General features: G+C 40.1%; 1 protein-coding gene across 6 annotated transcripts in view; it reads right to left on the bottom strand.

Moving 5' to 3' along the window:
• Window positions 1–22,848, bottom strand: part of grid2 (glutamate receptor, ionotropic, delta 2) — a 591,201-nt gene that overhangs the window by 278,084 nt on the left and 290,269 nt on the right. The gene's annotated exons all lie outside the window — the stretch shown is intronic.

Genomic DNA, 22,848 nt, shown 5'->3' with positions numbered 1-22,848 from the left:
GTGGAGGTTTTAGGCATTCAAACCAAGTGATGATATTTTGGATTGTTCAGTTTTATAAATAAGTAAACTTTGACTACAGGAAATTTGGTAGTGCTCTTATTTTTCAGCTTTGACAACAAGCAAATAAAACTAGAAATAATTCAGAAATGTATTTTTATCACAATATACCTAGAACTCTTAGTAAATGTTGCCAAGTTACTTTAAAAAGGAAATAAGAAGTATGTGATTTTACATGTCAGCACCATAAAAAATGTAAAAGAATGAGAAAGCAGCATAAATATGAACAATTTCCTCTTTTTATGAGAGAAAATTGTTGCATTTTTTTTTTTTTTTACAGCTTAGTCATTTCCGTCAGAATTTACACAATCAATTTACATTTATGAATCACCCAATCAAAGTAGCTGGGTATGAACCCTTTGGGAATTTATGCTAGTTATTTGTGGGCTTGGGACATTATTTCTATGAATGCAAAATGGCAGAAACCATGAAATGGAAGAAACTATATTGGTCAAATTTGTACCTTCTAAACTTATTTGTGACTTCTAACACAGCGGTAATGAAAAAAAAAATTATATATACAGTATGTGTATATATATATATATATATATATATATATATATATATATATATATATATATATATATATATATATATATATATATATATATATGTATTAAATCAATAAATAAAATCACCAAAAGTCAAATTTTTTTCTTTCTGACTGGTGTTACCTAATTTTAGATAGCTTCCTAAAAATGTTGTGACTTTTTGAATGTAACCGTCTTTTTTATGGAAATATTTTATCCCACAACACACATTTAATAAAGTAAATTATGAATAATTCAGTGGATACTTGTAGAGAATTTGCAAATGGGATCCAATACACTTGGAAATGCCATTGATGATTTTACAAACTATAATCAGTTTTTTTTAAATTACAGATTTAAAGTAATTACACCTTCCATCCAACTTTAGATTATAACAAAAACTATCTAAACCAAAATTTGCTGTTCTTCCAGAATTTATCAACAGTTGGAACATTCTACCACACTATATCGTCACATATTTTTCTAAATTGAAAATGTTTCGACACAATGGACTGGAATGATGCATTGATCATTTTCTTATTGTCATCACGCGTGTGTTGTCCATTGTGTTGGTCATTTTTACCTTACAGTAAAATAAACCTACTGTACCTCAATCCAAATGGTATTTTCCAATATCGATTATAATCCATTTTGAAATGATTCTATAATAGTAGAGTTTGATTTGACTCAATTAAGAACTTGCATCAGACAAATCACTCTGGTTGGAAAAATCAATTCATCGATTCACCGTTAGAGCCCTAATATGCATTTACTGCTATTAAAATGATTTGTGTTGACGTAATTTGTGATAGGACATAAATAAACAAAAATATACTTTCATCCCTGATAACAACTGTTGGGACTTTTTTCATAAACAACAAATGATGACAGAAACGGGTTTCAATGTGTTTCAAACAATAAAAAATTGTTTCTATGGTTATACTTTATACTAAAATAAGAAGTTAAGATTTTTAACTGGGGTACACATACTGTAGTTAGATTTTAAAGAGTTGTTGATTCCTAAATTCAACTATCTACACCTTTCCAAAAATGCACCTTTCTTGCTTTGATGCTCTGTTCCATCACTTCAACAATGATGCATAAAAAGGAAAGCAGTTAAAAAACAAGAATGTTGGACATTCTTTTCAGATAATTCATGCTCTGCTACACAATTTCTTTTCTTTCTAAAGCTTTTTTTTGTAGGTCAGGGCTAGAAAAGTTGACCCAAAAATGCTACTCTGTGTGCAATTTTGGACCAAGAAAAAAGTAATGAATATATAAAGCATAAAGATAAATGAATGAAAAAATGTTTTGAATAAAGCAGAAGTAGTAAAAGTCTTTGATAAACACAGATGAGCAAAAAAAAAAAAAAAATGCAGTTAAAAAAATGCAATGAAAAGAAACCAAAACAAGATTTTAAAACCAAACTTCTCTAAGAAACGTTTAGATTTTAGATTTGCATATTTCTCTCTGTACAATGATTTCATGTCATTCACTTATTATGGGGATATGGTGCAATAATAGTACAAAACAGTGCAAGGCTTTAAGCCTATTGCTGTGTAAACACCCCCAAAGTGAAGGGGCCATTCATCAACATGCAAGGTAAAGTCTAACATGCACATTCTCACAATCTTCTTCTTTCTCTTTTGGCTTTTTCCCATCAGGGGTTGCCACAGCGAACAAGTCGCATGGTAAACCTGGCAGTGTTTTACGCCGGATGCCCTACCTGACGCAACCTTCTCAAAGCAACCGGGCTTGGGACCGGCAGAGAAGTAGAGAAGGGAACAGGGAGCAGCCCGGATTCGAACCCTGGTTTCACGGACGGAAGTCGCCGCAAACCAGCACGAGCTAAACCGGCTATGCACATTCTCACAATAATACTTAAAAATATGACTATGAGAAGTAAGTAGTGTTAACAATTAATTCAAATCTTTCTGCTTTTTTAAGCAACACATTTGTGATGAGTGGGTACGTTATCACCTTTTTATAAAGGCGTTCACATTAAATCCAATTTGTGCAACAGAGGCTGCCAAGTTCAATGTTAAGTTACGACCCCTAGTAGTTGTCTGCTTGTCTTGTGTGTGTGTGTGTATGCATATGTGTTCTCAGCTCCTGTAGAAGTCCAGCTCCTGCACAGCTGCTGACTCCGCCCCTCTGCAGAGCTGATTGAGGCTGCTACCTATCGCCTGGCTTGGAGGGAAGCTTAAAAGCTCCGAGGATCCTCTGCTCCAGGGGCGGCTGCATTCCTGAGTGGGAATTTGTTCTTCAGCCTGCCCCTGCTGTCTGCCTGGCCTTAGCTTGAGAAAGCCTCTGGTTTCCCCCTTAGCTTTGATTCTGGTTTTTGTCCTTTTGTTACATTTACTCTTGTGGTCTTTTGTTTGCATTTTGAGTAATTTGGTGCCTTGCTTTAAAGCCTGAGAATTTAAGTTATCCCATTATTTATTGCACCTTTGGTGTTGAGTTGATTATTTCTCTTTTAGTCCCCTGTGAGTGTTATTTGTCACTGAATAAACGGCTGTGTGGCCAACTTTAACCCCGCCCGGTTATCATAATTTTCTTTATGTTACACATTTCTCCCTCCTCTCTGAAGAGGGACGTAACATAAGTGGGGGCTCGTCCGGGATTATTTAAATTTAAGGGGTTCAAGTGTCAGCTGTCACCAGCTTTTACCTTTGTTTGTGTGACACCTGCAGCGTTGTTGTGCTGACGTGTCCTTTCCTCCTGTTTGTGTGCCAACGCCTGTGTATGTAAAGGGGAAAACCATGGCATCCGGCTTTAGTTTGGAGCATTTCATTGCTCATCCAACCTTTGAACAATTGGAAACGTGCCGCAAAAGCGATTTGATGCAAATAGCGAATCACTTCCTCGTCAATTTTTCCAAACCCATCCTCAAACAGGATCTGAAGGATCTGCTGGTGAGTAGCTTGGTGGAAATGGGTGTGGTTTGTCTGCCTGTCACTGTCACTGATGTGCCTGTGTTGTCCGCGGACGGCGCCTCGGGGAGAGGTAGCCGCGAGCGTGACGGCGGCGCCCCGCGCGTGGGTCGCCGCGTGCACGCGGAGACACTGCCCGTGCTAGGAGCACCTGTCAGAGAGAGCGCTGAGAGGCTCGAACAGGGAAAACCGCCCTTCAGCCTCCCTCGATATGATCCGTTCTCTCCAGGCAGCGGTGGGTCACGGGATGAGGCCCGGCTGAAAGTTCGGCTCGCCCGTCTGCAGTTTGAAGCGCAGGAAAAGGCGCAGACCCGCCAGATGCAGCTGGAGATCAAACGAATGGAGATTGAAGCCAAGACAGCTGTGAGAATCAGACAGCTGGAGTTGGAGGCAAAAGCTCACATTCCTGTAAACCCTGATGACGGCACAAACCCTACTTTCCCCGGTTTACCCACTAGCTCACTTGACCTCAGTAAATTGATCTGTCTCGTTCCCGCTTTCAGGGAAGCGGAGATTGATTCCTATTTCGCATCTTTTGAAAGAATCGCTGGTACTCTGAAGTGGCCCCGTGAAATGTGGCCTTTGTTGCTCCACTGTAAATTGAGTGGAAAGGCCCAAGAGGTTGTAGCGTCGCTCCCTCTTGAGGATTCATTAAATTATGATTTGGTTAAAACAGCTGTTTTGCAGGCATATGAACTCGTGCCTGAAGCTTATCGCCAAAGGTTCAGACAGCAGATAAAAAGTCCGTCGCAAACTCATGTGGAGTTTGCCCGCGAAAAGAGCATTCTCTTTGATAAATGGTGTTTGGCATCCAAAGCTGATGATTTTGTTTCTCTTCGGGAACTTATATTGTTGGAGGAGTTCAAAAGAAGTTTGCCCGAGAGTCTAGTTGTTTATCTAAATGAGCAAAAAGTGAACTCTGTGACGTCAGCAGCGGTGCTGGCTGATGAATATGTGTTAACTCACAAAACATCCTTCCTCGTGCCAAACAACCACCTGAGAGCTGCTGCTGTACCTCAGCCGACTCGCAACAAACCACGTGCATCCAGAGAAACACGCGAGTGTTTTTATTGTCACAAAACTGGACATGTCATCGCTGACTGCGTTCTCCTCCAAACGAGATCTGAAAATGCCCAACAGAGTCCTTCTAGTCCAAAAGGGGTTGGAATCATCTTAAAGTCAGGTAAAAGGAAGAAACCCTCAGCCTCCTGCTTTAAACCTTTTGTCTTTGAAGGTCTTATCTCGCTGAGCGGCAAACGCACGGATGAGCGCTCAGTGCGCATTTTGAGGGACACGGGTGGTTCCCAGACCGTTATTTTGGCTAATGCATTATCATTTTCAGATTCATCCTCCTGTGGATATACCTGCCTTCTTCGTGGGATTGGCATGGAGTATTCTCCTCGCCCCGTTCACCTCGTGCATCTAAAATCTGAATTAATTTCAGGTATTTTTCCCATGGCTGTTTGTCCGGAACTGCCCATAAAAGGTGTTACAGTTTTGCTGGGAAATGATGTGGCTGGCGAGAAGGTTGTGCCACATCTCGAGGTACCCCCGAAAACCACCTTAGCGCCGAAAAGTCAGCGCCGAACAGCCCTGCACAGACCATATCCAGCCTGCGCCATTACGCGCGCGCAGCCGCGAGATGACTTGTCTGACGGTTTATCTATGCATTTTCTTTCAGGAACTAACCGTGTCACGACGTCGTGTAAATCTGACAGGTTTTCTCAAAGACAGGTGACCATGAGAAAAGGTCACACGTCTGATTTGGAGCGCTCTAGGAAGTCCGCGCTCCCCGTATGCGCACAGCGACGTGCCACACGGAGAGCTGATCCACTTTTACGCACGGCTTGTTTTGTTGGATGTCCTGCATGTGACCCAGTGGAAGGGGCACTAGTTTTTAGACCGGGAAAATTAGGCAGCATTCACTCCTCGCGACGTTCCACTCCGGCCTTAGGCAGGAGTTCCAGCCCGGAACTCCTAACCAGCGCCTCCGGCGCTCGGTTTTGCTGGAGAGGAGAACCAGTTAGGTGATGACATGACCAGTTTGGATTCACGTTCTCCCTCAGAGTAAGTTGTGCATCACATACTTAATTCCATTTTGGTTGGTTTGCTTGCAAATCTTTATATTTAAAGGTTTGCAGCTTAAAGGGAGGGGTGTTACGACCCCTAGTAGTTGTCTGCTTGTCTTGTGTGTGCGTGTGTGTATGCATATGTGTTCTCAGCTCCTGTAGAAGTCCAGCTCCTGCACAGCTGCTGACTCCGCCCCTCTGCAGAGCTGATTGAGGCTGCTACCTATCGCCTGGCTTGGAGGGAAGCTTAAAAGCTCCGAGGATCCTCTGCTCCAGGGGCGGCTGCATTCCTGAGTGGGAATTTGTTCTTCAGCCTGCCCCTGCTGTCTGCCTGGCCTTAGCTTGAGAAAGCCTCTGGTTTCCCCCTTAGCTTTGATTCTGGTTTTTGTCCTTTTGTTACATTTACTCTTGTGGTCTTTTGTTTGCATTTTGAGTAATTTGGTGCCTTGCTTTAAAGCCTGAGAATTTAAGTTATCCCATTATTTATTGCACCTTTGGTGTTGAGTTGATTATTTCTCTTTTAGTCCCCTGTGAGTGTTATTTGTCACTGAATAAACGGCTGTGTGGCCAACTTTAACCCCGCCCGGTTATCATAATTTTCTTTATGTTACACATTTCTCCCTCCTCTCTGAAGAGGGACGTAACAATACCCCTTGTGCCATCTTATGGGGTCCAGATGACCCCACCCTTACATTGTTATCCCTACCATGACAATGGTGGAGAGGATTTCATGTCATCCATGGACATCAGTGAAGAAATCATTGAAGAAAAAAGCTTCCGCGCACTGTCTTGTGGGGTCCAGATGACCCCAGTCCCAACGTTAAAGTGCCTAGGATAGCACAAGGGTTACAGGCGCGATCAGAGGTCTTGTTTTGGGTGCGGCTGTCCAGCGGCATCATGTTTCGGACAGTGCAGAGAAAATTCCAACAGCCACGCAGGGTCAAATATCTGAAGTTTGGCAAAGAATTTTCGTTGCATCAAACAATGAAGAACTCGGCTTTGGCATGTGGAGCAATAGTGACAGTGAGTGGAGTCCAAAACCAACATGAAGCAGAATCTGATTATTCCCCTCCTAAACTTCATGACATTATTCTGTGTGGCATTCAGACAATGATAAAAGTTGTCCTGTAAATGTATTAGTCAATTTTTTTTCCTCCTATGACTAATGCGGGACAGCAAGTTGTCAAACTGGGTCACAAAGAGACTGAAGTACAGCTGAGAGCGGTGATCGTTCAGACCCAGCTCCCGCAGTAGAAAAACAAAAAAAGACTGAATGAAAAATGTATTAGGTCATTAAAAATTGTCCTTTGATTTGTGGGCAGAACTGTTGATGCGGACCAAGCCCATCCTTATTTCCCATCATCCATCTGTGAGCCAACAGCCCCTAGTAACCCCAGTATAGCATTACTGGTGCAACAGAAATGGCGAGTGGATGCATCAGAATGGAGTGGAGCAGGGAGCATGTGGCCCACTGATTGTAGCACCTAAGCTACAGTTCCAAGCTATTTCCAGTGGCATCCTTTCATCTGCTCCTGATTGACATCAATTTGAATAAAGAAATATTCAGATACACAATTTTGAGCTTTTTTTTTTTTTTTTTTTTTTAAGGGTTAAAAGAACATGTTAAAAACACCAAAAGCAAAAAAATTAAATGGAGTGGATCTGTTCAAAGATAGCTCTCAACACAACCAAGACATATTTCAAAATGCAACTAAGGTGCAAAAAGATGCTTTTTTTTTTTCCATACTTTCTGCTTTCCTCTCTCTCTCTAATCTAATTTCCCTCCTCCACTCTTCCTACATTTGTCCCTCCCACCTGTCTGCCTCTCTTTGGCTTCCCTTAACTCCCTCCAGGCATGCACACTCTGCCAGCTCTTTTTCCTCCTTGCTCACTCTGATCTCAAAGGGGAGCACTCCTGTCCTGCAACCGTTCTTCCTCACGACTTATTTTGCTCCAGGCCTTCCCTCTTTCTTGCTAAGCTACTCTATCGTCTCTCTTTTTCCTCCTCTCTCCCCACTTTTCTTTCATTGTTCCATCACTTCAACATGAAATGCCACGCTGCTTGTTTTGTTCCACATTTCATCTGTCTGCATAATGTTCCTTTCACAATTCTCTCCCTCCATAACAGAGGGAAGTGATATGGTTTTGACAGAAAGGCCAACCCTCCTGGAATTGTGAGCTCTTTGGAGTTGAAAGCTTTTAGCGCCTCTGTGACCCTGAAATCTTTTGTTATCTGGTGCATTGGTTTGTAGTAGGTTGAGGAAAAATCGATGGAACCCAAGTAATCTGACATGGAAAAGGTTCCTGTGCCTGTTATGGTGGAAAAAAACAACATAAAATGTAAAAAGTACAATTGAAAAACAATATATCTGCTAAGAATAAAAACATCTTCCTTCTATATAGTCCTCCAGATGTCAATCATTCGTACACAAGAGCTTTAAAGCTTCAAAAGCTTAGATTTGTTCCCCAATCTATGCTGTATTAAAAATAATGACTTCAAGTCTCCAATAAAGATAGCGCCAGGTGATTATGAGACTTCAATCACATGATGTGACTTGAGTCATAAAATGAACTTACAACATAATCGACATAATCGACTGGAGCCCTACTGACTTCAGATTTTCCTCGCACTTTAGTCGTATGACTTGTAAAGACTAGAAAAACTGATGGTTAAAGGTGAGTAAAAACCAGGTGAGGAAAAGCTGCGGTGTAGACAGACTTTGTTATTATTTCATTGCTTCAAGTGAGTGGTCTGCTTGTAATCTTGTAATCAAGACACACTGTAGTCCTAAATAGTCACCTGAAGGTCACTGTTACTATAATCCTAAGTGTTCTGATTTGTGTTTTATGCTGAAGTGTTCTGTAACATGGTACACAGCCACAGTCATACAATATCAGTGTTCAGAGCAAAATGTTTGATTCTATAGGTTGGTTCTCTGAATGGCACGAGTGAAGCTACGTTTACACCATCCTTGGCAATGCGCGTTCAGGTGACCACTTCATGAGTCGGTACGTCATTTTCTATGACCGTTTTTGAGCTGACGTACAAAACGCACAGCCATTGAACATATGTTGAATTGAAAGTTAAACCGGGTTGACCTTTGACTAACTGGGGAATTGGATTTGATCGTTACATATGGGTGGTGTTCTTTTCAATTCACGGAAGTGCCAACATTTGAAAATTGGTAGAGGAAATGAATAATTGCAGTTTGTACCTGGTCGGAATTGCAGGGAACTTAGTGTTTTTTTATATATTGGAATAGAGCTGTGAAACGTTATCAGAAGCCCAAAAACCACTAGGGTATCTCTGAGTGCTGAGGAATGTTGATGATCTACATCATGATCCTTATTCTGTGGGCATGGGGTCACTGTGCCCCCTGAATGTGCAGGGAGACCTGGAGGGAGCAATGGTTTCCAAAAGATGCTGCTTTGGCACATGGTTTCTCCAGGTCCTGCCCAAAATACAAATAACTGGTCTATTTTCTGGAACAAAAATGACTAAACAACACTGAACAGGCACAGCACCTTCTATTTTGCCCACCAGTTCTCAAACATGTCATTTGTGGGACAAATGGAGTTCTGTTTGATGATGCTGGACCACAATGAATGGTGTCAATGATGCTGAGAGGGAGTTGAATACTATTTAAATCAAATCACAAACAGGGCAAGCCAACAAAGGTAACTTCTCTGGGTGATAATGGAAATGTTTCACCATGCTTAAGACAGTAAGTCCTTGAGCAAGGACTGTGGCTTCCAAGGCCTGGATAGGAGATAGACAATCTTTACAGGTCAGTGCTTCCCTGGCCAGCGAGTAGCAATCAGCATGACAGACCAACCCATCTCCTTTACTCTAGACAGAGTTAGTAGGAATAGGGCCACCAATGGAAAAGTATAGAGAAGAGCTTTTGGCTACTCATGTGCCACAGGGTCGATGCCCATTGAGCTGCCTGGGAGAAGAGCAGCTGGCACTAAGAAGTAAACAGATCCACCAGATCCTTAATTATATGGTTCCAACCTGGAAAGCTTCTATAATTCTGAGCACCTAGAAGCTGGGTTGCCCTCAGATACAGTTAATGAACACTAGCCAAGGTTAACAGTCAGTGTACCAGAGATATCCGCTGTGTGGGGAGTTCAGTCCTCCTTGTTGGTTCATGAAAGCCACAACAGTTGGGTTGTCTGTTTTATGAGAACAGGATGACATCTCAGACTAGGAAGAGTTCATTTGAACTGCTAAAAAGCTTAAAGCAATTGACTGAAGTAGAACCAATTTGGGTCCAATCACCCATTCACTGGTCTTTCTTCATGAGAGGTCTCCATGGACCCCAAAGAGGCAACTTAAGCCTCATGTCCACTGAGCGGTACAGTCCGGTCTGGTTTGGAATGGTCGAGGGAATTCGGGTAAGTGTTTTCATTCAAAGTTGGATCATCACGGCGCATGGAGGGTACTTTGCACATACACAGCATTTACTGTTGTTTGAGAGAAGAGGAAAACAGCCGCTATCCTCTAGCCAATCAACAGATTTTAACAGTAGCTCCGCCCTAACCGATTCATTCCATTTTCTAAGGTTCTACACCCAACTGGGCCCCAAAAATGGTATGGTTCTATCTGACTTAATAGGTTCATTTTATAATAGAAATGCTCAAAATACTGGACTGGACCACACTGTGGAAATGAGGCTTTAGTGACCACTTTTCTGACTTAGATTAAGGTTGAAGTTTTCTGTTGAAACAAAAGTCTGCTCTTGGATGACCATTGTTCATTCTAGTTTAGTTTAAGCCGCTGCAGGTTCTATTTGATAAATGAAATATTCCAGATGTTCAGAATGATCTGTCAAAAACTAAAAACAGAATGCTCCTTTTGCAATTTTCCCAAAATATCCAACGTAAAATATATTTATTGGAAGTCTCATCTTTGGTTTTTGTTCTATTTTTTTGAAGCAAAGTTTGGAGACCAAAGAAAGAAATGTAATTACAAACCGTGTGCACCTCCAATGTTATTGTACGTTTTATAAAATATTTCAACCACATGCTGTTTCGTCAGTACCTGGTAGCCTTTGATCAGTAACTAGCCAGATCCCCTACTGTTTTTTTTTTTTTTTTTTTGATGCAACTGCTGAGAAGACAATGCCAATGTAAATAATAAATTTGAACGGGCTTGATCATGCAGGTTAGAAGAAAACACGTAAATGAGTGGTTCACCAGTCATTTCCGCACCAAATGTGTTTACCTAGAGGCGCTGAATCTTTTAATCATTATTAAAGATTTAGGTCTACATAACCCCATTTCTCCTTTATATAGGCTGTATCACAGAGCCATTTTGTAAATTATTTTGGATGAGAATTAATCATACAATAATATACGTGAGAAAGAGGGAAAAAAGTTGTGGTCTTTAAGGGAAATTTTCACAAATGTATTATGAGTAAACCACATTAAAACCGTGGAAGGAGTACAAATAAACTACACAAAGAACACGTAAATCACGGTAGAACATGAACTGTGCGTGATCATTCCCCCGTTTATATGCAATATTTCAGTGATTTGTAAGTGAATTACAAAATTTTAAAGTGATATGTGCGCCGTATACGCAATATAAAAGTTATAAATCAGTGGTACAGGCATGAAAAGTTTGTTAGACATACGTAGAATGGTCACGAAAAGCCACAAATTTGTGTATGTATCTCGAAAAGATCACGCAGAATTGTGTAAGATTTACATAATAATTACTACGTAAAGACGCATTATCTGCAGAATTTTCAATCAACTGAAAATTTTGAACAGCTCAAAACCGAATTTACGTATAGACCCATTGGCCGAAACCCCTCGACAGACATCTGTGCACATCGAGAAACACGTGTGAATTATGTATATCACGCACGTATCACATAAGACCAACATTTCAGACGTGGAAAATGGGCAAAATGTACGTAGTGGCTATGTGAATCTTCCTTAACCCCCGTGGGTCAGCAGAGTTCCTGTACTCGACAAATCACAGCGTTTTTTCATAAAAGAGCCTATATTTCCCCCTGATGGTAGAGCCAAATATATGATGGAAATGTCACAACAAATATGGTTTCAGGGAGCACCAGGCGTCCTTTTTATTAATGGATTGGCCACCACTGCCTAAATAATTTAGTGATCACAGAAATTCCCAGAAACAGAGTTTTGGAAAAGAGAAAAGCCCACCGGCTGGGAGGCACTCATCGACTTTCAGCTAATTGGTAGCAATAAGAACATTTCATTGTCAATTGATAATGAGACAGTTATAAACAAAGCTGCAAAAGCTTGGAGACCTTTTTCAGCTGCAACAGCACAACTCTAATTACAACTACAGAAAAGTAAGAATTGAACTGTTGAACTCAGTAAAAAAATAAAGAGATGGTCAGCTTCTGAACATACCAAAAATGTTCCACTTCAATTGTCCCCTCGGGCATTGTGGCATAGGTGGAACATTAAGTCCTGCAGTATTTTTTACCTTCTTTTTTTTGTTCTTTTCATGGCTTCTCCATCATTATGTCTCTACCATGCAACAATCTCGCTACTTTTCCTTGAGTCCCTCCTCAGCAGGTGGGGGGTTCTGCTGAATTCCTCTCTGTGCCTAATATGAGGCACTCTTTTCTTCTGCTTCATTACATGCCTTTTGGTTGATGTTCACACTTAGCTGCCAGCCTCTCTTGCTGCTTCCCACTTGCTGAGTTTGCCTCTGCAGCTCCAATTTTCGCACCTTTTCAGCTCACTCTCCTCCATACTTTTCTTTTGGCCCCTTTCAACAGTCAGAGGATACTCCTGAAATGATCTTTTGCCCAAAATTAAAATTCTTTTTGCATCAGTTTCTTTTCTTTTTATGTGAACAAGGAGTTCTGCTGCTTGATGAGGGTCGAGGAAAAAATATCAGGATTTTTTCTTGTTCTTTTGATTTTCAAAATAGTAAATACCAAACAAAATAGTGATTTTGGTTCTGCCCTGTTCAAGCAAAACTAAACAAAATTTCACTCTTTTCCTATTTCAGTTTTTTTATTTTTTATTTGATTTTTTTAATATTTCCTCTAGTTTGAGGCAAACTGCAGCTACAACCTTTCCACCTAGGACTACCAATATTCTTAGCCTTACCTTGGAGAAAAACTTGTTTCCACAAATTGAATCCTTTCGTTCAAAAGGGGCCCGAGTCCACAATTTTTCAAAATAGAGATATTAGATCTTCTGTGGTCTTCAAGGGAAAAGCTGATTATGTGGAAAAAAGTCCCAAGTCCGTTGTAATGTATTGACTATGCTTGACATTTAAAATGCATTAAGTGCAAAATTCCTAGACTTGGGCCTCTCTTGCATGGGTTTTGCATTATCCCATAGATGGCAGCACTAGTTATCCATATTGGGCCCTGTTTAATTCAAGAAGGGCCCAAGTCCAGAGAGTTTAGTTTGCTAGTCCTCTGAAATTATAAAAGTGAGGTACTTCATATTATAGCATTTGTAAGCTATGAACTGGAGCTAAATCTGGGTAAAGTATTAATGATTTAGCCTCCCTTTAAGCTATGCAATTAAAATCATTTCCAGGAAAAACAACTTTCTTGGACTTGGGCCCTTTTTGAACGAACAGATTCAATTATTTTCATTGAGTTTATAATGTTTATACTTTGATGCCTTCCAGCTTAACATATTTGGTCATGTAAATTTATGAGAATTATACCAAGATCCATTGTAGCCCAAATTCAGAAGATTTTTCATGGCATCTGTCTGTTTCCTGCCTTTAGAGCTCCTTCTGGCACAACTTTGTCATTTCTGATTCAATTCAATTTTCAATTCAATTTTATTTGTATAGCCCAAAATCACAACAACAGTCGTCTCGATGGGCTTCGAAGTAAAACATGAAATCAAAAGGATCACGAATACAAAGAGTTCAATAGAAAAATACTAAAATGAACTAACAAACTGACTAAGCTATACTGGCATCCCTGCCCTTAGACCCCCCTTCGCGGTAAGGAAAAACTCCCAAAAAAACCGGATTCCGGAAAAAACGAAGAAACCTCAGGGGTGCCCACATGAAGGAGGGATCCTCCCCCAGGACGGACAGGCGATTTACCAGAAATCTTAGAGAAGAATTAACTTATCTAAATCTACAACTACATATATAAAAGTCCAGCAGACGAGCTTCATCCAGCCGTGGTTATCGGGACAGTCAAAGGCGCAAGTCGAGCCGGAGACAGGAACCACAGCCAGGTGTAGGAGCAGGAGCAGAGACGAGCCAGAGATGAGCCAGAGGCAGGATCCACAGCCAGGTGTAGGAGCAGGAGCAAAGGCGAGGTAAACGGTCAGGAACTGGAGCACGGATGAGCCAACTGGAGTCTGGAAGCACTCCCACTCCCCAGGAGGGGAGAGGAAAAGAGGGACAATACATGAATCGCACTGCACCAAACAGAGGCATGGAGAACTAAATGATAAATTATGATCAAGAATAGAGGAGAGGAAGGGTAGAAGTAAAAAAGGAAAGAGGACAGAACCCCAGTGTACCATAGTTACCCCAGCTTCAACTTCTAGCAGCCTTTTAAAAGAAATAGTTATTATTAAGTTTAATTTAAACAAACTAACATTAAGTTAAATAATCTCTGAATACTAACTAGTCTGACAATAAGCCTGTCCAAAGAGGAATGTTTTCAGTCTAGCTTTGAATGTAGAAACTGAGTCGGCCTCTCTTACATGAGCTGGGAGTTTATTCCATAAGACAGAAGATTGATCTCAAGCAAATGTGTAATAAGGAAGAGACAGACTTCATCACATTTCAATGAAAGGTAAGAACATGTGAAGTGGATATTTTTGTTCTGTTTTCTCTTTTTTTCCCTTTTTGGTTTTGCTGTTGTGCCCGACCGACTTTAGGAAGAGTTCCTCTCTAACTTTTTTTTTTTTGCAAATTGGTTTCGATAATTTGCATGGACTCCGTTGCGTCCCTTATCCGTCCCCCCTCCCGGATCCCAGAGGAGTGCTTCATCCTCGTCCCGCTCTCTTTGCTCATCCAACACTTAAATGATCTAACTCCATCCCCTCTCCATCGTAACTGACTCCGCGTAAAATACATGTTTTCTATCAGATATGATTTTATGTTTTTGAATTTCCACAATTAAACTCTGGTCCGTGGTGTTAACATGTATTATCTCACTGGAACGTCACCGGAAATATGAAATAGAGTCATATAAAATTTTATTTTGAAAGTACAACTGTAGTTTTTATTTTGAAACCCAGACCTTTTTCTGGTTCCCAGGCTCTTGTTGTGAAATTGACGTGTCAACAGATTGGTAAATAGAAATGATGTAAACATTCGGATTGATTAATCAACGTTCTATTTTTCTGTGTCAACCCAACGGAGACGCACCGCAGACGGACCAGTGGAACAGTTCAGCCTGCATTCTTTGAACCCTTATAATAGCATTAAATCGAACTCCACTATGTAATGAAAGTTTTTTTGTGATGGGATACTTTAAATTTGTTCACATAAAATGGAAACACATCTAAGTACATTTTTGCTAAAATAATTGTGGATTTTTTTTATTTAAAAACCAGAAATAAAATTACAAAATATTTATAGTTATTTCTGTCTTTGCATGAAATGTTATATATTATTCATTCTTAAAAGCTCACTGTAAACTTGTAAATATAAATCGCTGGAACAGGAAAGTAACACAAATAGTTATCTTATTCAGAAAACACTCTTATTTTGATCACAGAAATAAGTCTGTTCCTTTCGTTTGTAGTCGACATTTTAGAAAAGAGCTAGAAAGTCACAGAATGGTCTCATGACATTGTTGTTACAGATTTATAACGGCTTATGGCGAAATGTATCCAATCACAACCAAGAAATCATACAGACATATTATTGATTTTATTGCAAGATCCTGCGAGCCGCTAAAAATTTGGACTTTGAACATGCTTTCTCTGTAAGAACCTAATGATAATATTAGAAACATCATTTGTGGAAGACCAATAGCACCATCCTTGTGATGGTGAGTTGGTCCAAGACTGATTTTTCACTGACACGGCACGGCTGTAAAAGCAAAGGAAGGAGCAGAATGCAATGATCTCCCTTTTTAAAAAGGGCCAGTAAAAAGCCAGGTGGGCTTTCAGGACTACTTTTAAAAAAGGGAATGTAAACAGACATAAAAGCGAACGATTAATCATTCTGCTCCAGCCCCTGCTGTGACCCAACTCTATCTGGAACAGAACAGAAATGCGGGCCTCCAGGCTATGTGGAAGAACATTTTAACATTTAGATCAAAATTAAGATAATAAAAAGCTGAAAATTAAGAGAAGAAGCAGAGGATAATTAAATGAAGATAAGCCATGAGCTCACATCCAAGTTGTGTTCAGAAGTCTGGAATAAGTGTTGCAGCTGCAGGGTCGAGTGACGAGCTGTTGGTGATCTTAAACAAAAACTCTACGCAGACCCAGCTGGCAAAACCTGCAACCTAGAAGAACTATTAATGCTGAGTCAGATCTGTGGTCATCATTCTCTTCTGTTCAAAATGAATCACGGCACTTGAGTCAGTTATTGTGACATCATGGATAATTGACTGAGACAGAAGTCAACTTTCTTCTTTCTACAGAGAAAAAAGAAACAAATGACCCGTCCTCGAAGCAGAAGAATCCTCTTTTTCACAGATAGGATAACATTTCCCTCCCGAGCAAAAACAGAAATGAAAAGTTCAGCAAAACCAAATAAATAGTGAAGATTGATGTAGATGTTTGGTTACAATAGCAGAACTGATGTGATGGTTTGTGACAGTGACACGCTTCAGTCATAATCATATGCATATCTAGATTACACTGTAGACTCACACATAGAGACTAAAGAGAAGATTTTTTTACATTTTAAAAATAACATTTTAGAAACTAATAACGAACATCTAGATTCCTTTGGTGCATACTCCTCTTTTGGGGACATTTTGGACTTTTTGTCATTGTTACACACACGTCATATCCCACAGGTTGGCCATGAAGCTAAAGCCTTGGTCACCTGCACCCGCACGAGGGTGCAGCCACCTTAAGGGACGTCATGGAAACGGAATGTACCATTGTCTTGCGTGTTGAGAGTGTATCGTAAAGTATTTGATGCTCTGGTACGGTGCGCGGGGTCCTTACTGACCTCGTGCAAATGATTCGTAAGGGCCTGAAGGATGCCCACGCAAAATACGCTCTAAAGGGCCTCCTGCACAGGTTTCAAGGGTTACAAATATGACAAATCAGATATGAAGTAAAATTCAAAAATTTATAAGACATCAAAATATAATAATAATTAGGAGTTAAATGCCCTTTGACAGACTGGAGACCTGTCCAGGGTGTACCCTGCTTTCGCCCACAACTAGCCGGGTTAGGCTGTGGCGCCCCCGTGACCCCAAAAAGGGATAAAACGGGTTTAGAAAGTGGATGAAGGGAGTTAAAGGCCTGTGTTCTTAAGTCTTTCAGAATTAACAATAAGATTACTTTTGACACGCTAAAGAACACATTTTTCTATGAAATATTAGATCATTTCGCAACCTGTTTTCGAACATGGAAGTCAGATGTTGGTGCCGCCCATTTTATGACCTCAACCTAAATCCAGCCTCAGCAGCGTGTCTGCGTTTCCCCCACAGACACAAACAACATCCAAACTTTTGCTAAGATGGATGCATATCCAAGGAAACAAGTTTTTGCAGATGCAGTCTAGCTCTGCAGAAAAAGTGGGTGTTTGTGTGTTAGCCTGGAAGGGGTGCTGGCCCCACAGACTCTTCCTGGAAGGGGCTTTTCCTCACTTTTCTACGCAATGTGAGGACCTACTTGTTTTCCAAGCTGGAAAAAGTTGATTTTACATTTTGTGTATCTTTTAAACCCTTTAAAAGATACAAAAGTCCCAGAATAAACATATCAGCATATGTAAATATATGTAGATATGACACATAGATACTCCATTATGTCTTTCACCCTATTCTCCCAACAATGAACGGAGCAGTCAGCGACTTTGATGTATCCTACGGACCACTTGAGTGGACAGACCTGCCCGTTTTTTGCCTGCAGAAAGCCGTTTCCACCCATAAGGGCAGTTGTGACTAAGGCCTAATCATAAAAATAAATGTCAGTGATTTAATGAAAATATAAGATTATTTCAAATAAGTTAAAAAAACACTGAACATTTGGGTATGAATTCAATAATCCGATCCAAACCACCTCTAGTTCCTCTCCTGTAATGACAGTCTGCACATTTAGGCCTCCCTCCAGGAGCCTGTACCAAAACAATGCCGGGTTGTAAAACGCTCTCATTGGTGAAGCAGCACTGCAAAAATGATTATATATCTTTTAATGAAGGAGGAGTGCCTGTGACAGGTGACAGTGCAGGCAGTGCAGCCATGAATGCTTTCTGGTCATTTAAACAAGCCAATTTCATGCTAATGTGGCCACTGCTTACTGTGCTAGAAAATTATGAACAGCCTTCTGGCATGGGAGGACAGCAGTGGGCAGAGGGATGCAGGCAAATTTAATCAAATTGGGGAATGATACAGAAGAAGAAAACCCCACAACTCCTTTAGAGTATATATATATAAATGAAGTACAAAATACCCAGCATCCCAAAGCGTCAATGTATGAATGACTGTCAGACGGGGATCCCTACTTGTACTAAAATGTGTTGCTTCACACCTTTTCACTTAAAGGCCACATTTAACAAGGCGCTTTGCATACAAATGATCTTTATTTTCTTTCTCCCGGTAAAGTCTAATTTTAGTTTGATTAGATTAGTTAACCCCTTTTCATTGGTTTTCCCCATTTTTCCCCTAAACCTGCAGAGTTTATTCTATTTTAGAGGTGAAATCCTAAAAAAAAAAAAAAATGTACAAGAACAAAATTATTACCTAGACCCTCCTTTTATCAGTGAAAGGCTTTTTGTTAGAGAATGATAAGTGAGTAATAAGACTTGTCATTTTCATACAACAGTGCATGAAAGGAATGACATCCTACTCCACATTCTTATCCACAAACCAATCATTTTGGGCTTCATTAAACATCGCTCATGTGAAAAAGCACAATATGCGAGTAAATGACATGTGAAATGTGCTTGAAATGGTGTGCTTATATTTGCAGTGGCACAAGATCCCTTTAGAGTTAGAGATAAACAAAGGAAGGATGCCTGAGCTGTGAGGTGAAAGCGTTTCGCTCCTGGGGCAAGAAGGCAGACGGGAACCCAAGGAAAAGTGGGGGAAGACTTCTCTCATCCTCTGGACTTCAGGCTGCAGGTGTTTCGGTGGAAATTGGAAAGTATTGAAATCCCGGTTAATAAGCCGTGAGAATCAATCACTTCAGAAGTGAATATTAGTAAGACAAATTATTCAGAATGTACCCATCAAATCCCATTTGAGGATATAAGAGTGTGTAACAACGCTCAGAGTTAAATACCAAAAGGATTACATCAGTTCCTCTTGGTCTCTACACACTTTCTACCTCTTCTCTTTCATTTGCTCAGCTCTGAGAAGCCTTAATGCCACAGCATTAATGGGATATTGACAAAGTCGCTGCATTGCACTTTAGACACACACACAATTCGGCCATAGGACGAGCCTGTATTGAATTTGAAATGAAGTACAATATAGATATTATACAGAGAGGCATAAAGACAGAATGGGGAAGGATGTGATGGATCGAATATTTTAATCTCAATCCTTGATGAAGACACTGCACTTCTAATCGCTCAGTGTTTATTATTCATTCTATGAACATCGCTGTCTGAGTTCTGGTTCTTTCAGAGACGCCTCCCGCATTTTCACTCTCTTTAGTCTCTTATTCGATTATTTTTTCTATACATGTATCTAATTCTGTCGTTCTAAAGCCCCCCCCCCCCCCTTGCAGATTACCATGGCAACATGCTATGCAGGCTTAGGCTGCGGATAATAAGTGTGCTTTTCATTAGGAATCTGGTCTGGATTTTCTACAAGCTTTGTCTGTCTGGGACTTTCATCCCAGTGGTATTAAACTCTCAACTGTCCCTGACACTGAGGAAATGTGAGAAACTCCAATTCCTGGAACATTTCCTCAAAGTACACTCTAACTTAATATTTTTCTTAGTATTTTATTGACATCCAGTCATTTTAGTCTAAATGTTTTGTAAATTGTATATAACAAACGAATATATAGTAGATGTGAAAAACCCTACTTTTGGTCCCAACAATCCAGGACCTTATTACTGAACTTTTATTGGTCCCTTCTTTCCTTTTAGGAGATTAGTAGACTCTGAACAAGGAACATCCATTTGACCCTTCTGTGTCTGAAAGTGAGTGATTCTAAATCACAGCTGTACTGAAGCTGCAGACACATGGTAGATTGCAAATTTTTATACTTCAGATTTCAAACCTTATTCGTAGACATTTGAGATATTTGACCAAGTTTTAAGTCCTTCTACCTTATTTTTTGCTCTACAACTTTGCAAGTTATCTTTATTATTATTATTATTATTAAAAAGATTCCAAATCAATTTACTCCATTCACTTTAACATTTGAAAAACTTGATTAAAGACTCAAAAACTGCAAATTGCTCTGTGATTTTAGCTTCAGTTTCAAGTTCACTAGATGTTGGACTGGCATTCATTGTCCTTATTTTGGGAAAATATTGGATTTATGTTCTAAAAATATGTGCAAGTTTTAGATGTTACGAGAATTTGTAAAAATGGGCCAACTTGTTCTGTGATCATATTCCTATTTTGTTCTCATTTTGTTCTAAAAAGAGTCAGTTCTACTTAATACACTATAGTTTTGTATCACTAATCAAAATAAACTACAATTACATACTGTACATAAAACTTAAAAATACAAACCATTTGCTTAGAACTAGTAAAAACATTTGTCTTACCGTTTAGCTTAGACTACAGTGACAAATGCCAAAATGCCAGCCCACTCTGACTTAAATGAAAGTTTTTCACTAAACGTGGCAGGTGGCCGTGAGGCGACATTTGTAATCGGAAGGCAGCATTTTTACATGCTGCCTGGCGGTTGGATGATTTTTTTTTACATCGGTGGCAGTCCAGTGACAGGCGGGTGGCAAGAAGACAATTGACTAATCGTTTGATGATCTGGCGATTTCAGAGTGTCCCCCTTCAGCTGCCCCACTGCCATCGTCCGATAGTTAGAGCTTGAAGGGTAACAGCACGGGTACTCGACGAGGGCTGTTGACATGGGCCGGGGACCCAGCGATGACCAAACGCCAATCAGGCAATTCTGGCCACCGCTGCTCTGTCCTACATATAAATGGGGACAAAACTGATTGTGGCGTTAATAGCACTGCAGTAACTCGGAGACCTGCGTATTGACAAATGAGAATACAAAGAAGACAGAACATGGGCCGTGGTCCCAGCACAGAGTGTTTTTCAGACAATAGATAGACAGTTTATTTACCCCGGGGCTACCAGGCAGCTGGCAGCCGGTAGCACTTGATATGGTCGACCGCCCTCTGGCTGCCACTGCCCTGGGGTCGGCTAGCTCTCGCCTGATTTCGTAAAGGCATCCATTCATGACCACACCAAAAATTGTTTTAAAAAAGAATCCTGAAGACTCTGCCGATGCCTCTCCATGGCGCGGTGGCAGTTGTATAAGTGACCGAAGCATTATTTCTCTCTTTCTAAGTGCTTGTGTGGAGTTGTAATATCTTATAAAATGTTTTGTTAAAGAAAAATAACTTGCTGCATGCACAGTTAATTTGTACTTTCTATTAGTTTTGTTCTAAAGATTAGTATTCTCTTCCTAATTTTAGGCTACTCCTTTTTGCAGTGAATTTAAAAATAAACTTAAAGTCAAAGAGCCTCGCAGGTATTCATTGTTTGCTCAAATCTACATATGCCATCATTTGTTAAGAATCCTATTTAGTGATGGCTGTGATCAGCTAAACTTAAGAAAACACAAAAACTGCATCAGATGCCGAGAATTGCTTTTCTCAACAATGTCTCAATCCTCACCCCCCCCCTTTTTTTTTATTCTTTTTGTCTTCAATGGCCACATTTAAACTGAACCCATCAAGACGTTTTTCATCACTGATAGCAGACAAAGGTCATGATTTCTTTTGTGTCCGTGTTCTGCTAGAAAATGGTGGATAACCTGGAAGTTTGTAAGGAATCTAGATTTGATGAAAAAGGAGCGAGAAATTCTGGGAATTGTGGATTAAAAAATCCTATGGTAAATATACAATTGTCCTTTACATTTTTGTCTATTTTCGAATACTTTAGATCTTTTGTAAAAACGCTCCCAGATTCGAACAAAGAAAGCTTCATTTTGCTTATATACTGCACGTCTTCAATCATGGGAAAAATGCCACAAGAAAACCCAAATTCCATCGTAGTGGGTCTTTAAGTACCAAAGATGTACTCTTTTTATATATTTTTAGTTCAAATATTGTGTTTACTTACATTTTATATTCTTTAATGCCTTGCCTAATTCCTAACAGACAACTCTAAGCAGTTCAAAGTGGTGAAAGTGAAATGCATATAACAGAAGCAGGCTTTAAAACAGACTCATTGCTCCAAACTCCATTCTGAAATGTCACTAAAAAGGGTACTTAAGAAATCAAGTAGAGACTGGAAGACCAGGTTAACTTCTAGGACAAATATATAACTTATGTGTAGCGCAAAAACCCCAATAAGAAAATGTGCCCAGCAAAGAGCAACAAAAAACCTTAGTGACAGAAGATGCAGTGCAGTGTTGTAATTTGCATGGTTGATGGATTGTGTGTCCAAACATCCCTTAAGCACTTAAAAGCCACAGTCTGTTGAGGCGGGTTTCATTTAGGATTGTTCAAAGACCCACTTGGATCATCTTTTGCACTCTAATTATGGGGGTGCCGTTTTCAGCCAAAAAAAAAACTGACATAGTTTCTGCAGAGCAGTAGCAGTTCATTGGGACTTTGCCTCTAAGTTGTGGGTTGATAGGACTGTTAGAGCTGAGCCACCCCACACCCCCTTCCCATCACCCATAACTAAGAGATCTGTTTACTCCTTGTCCTCCACAAGTGGATGAATGGTGCGGAGCAAAACATGTAACCTGCCAGTTGTCACAAAAAAGCTCTTTGTCCAACGGCATTTTTTTGTCCACTCCCAATTCACCACAATTTGAATAAAGAAATACTCAAAAATACAATTTTAAGCTTAATTTTCTTCATATTTGTCGTCCATCCTGAGAAAAATGCCACTATTATTCCTTTTTTTAATTACATTTCCTGTCCTTTACACTTTAAAAACTCAGAAAATACAATTTTTTATCAAAGTGGGTCTT

The sequence above is a fragment of the Oryzias latipes genome, chromosome 9 (genome assembly GCF_053564925.1).
Source record: "Oryzias latipes strain Hd-rR chromosome 9, Olatipes_Hd-rR_3.1".
In the NCBI taxonomy this organism is placed as follows: Eukaryota; Metazoa; Chordata; class Actinopteri; order Beloniformes; family Adrianichthyidae; genus Oryzias; species Oryzias latipes.
This window is presented reverse-complemented; position numbering and strand designations above follow the sequence as displayed.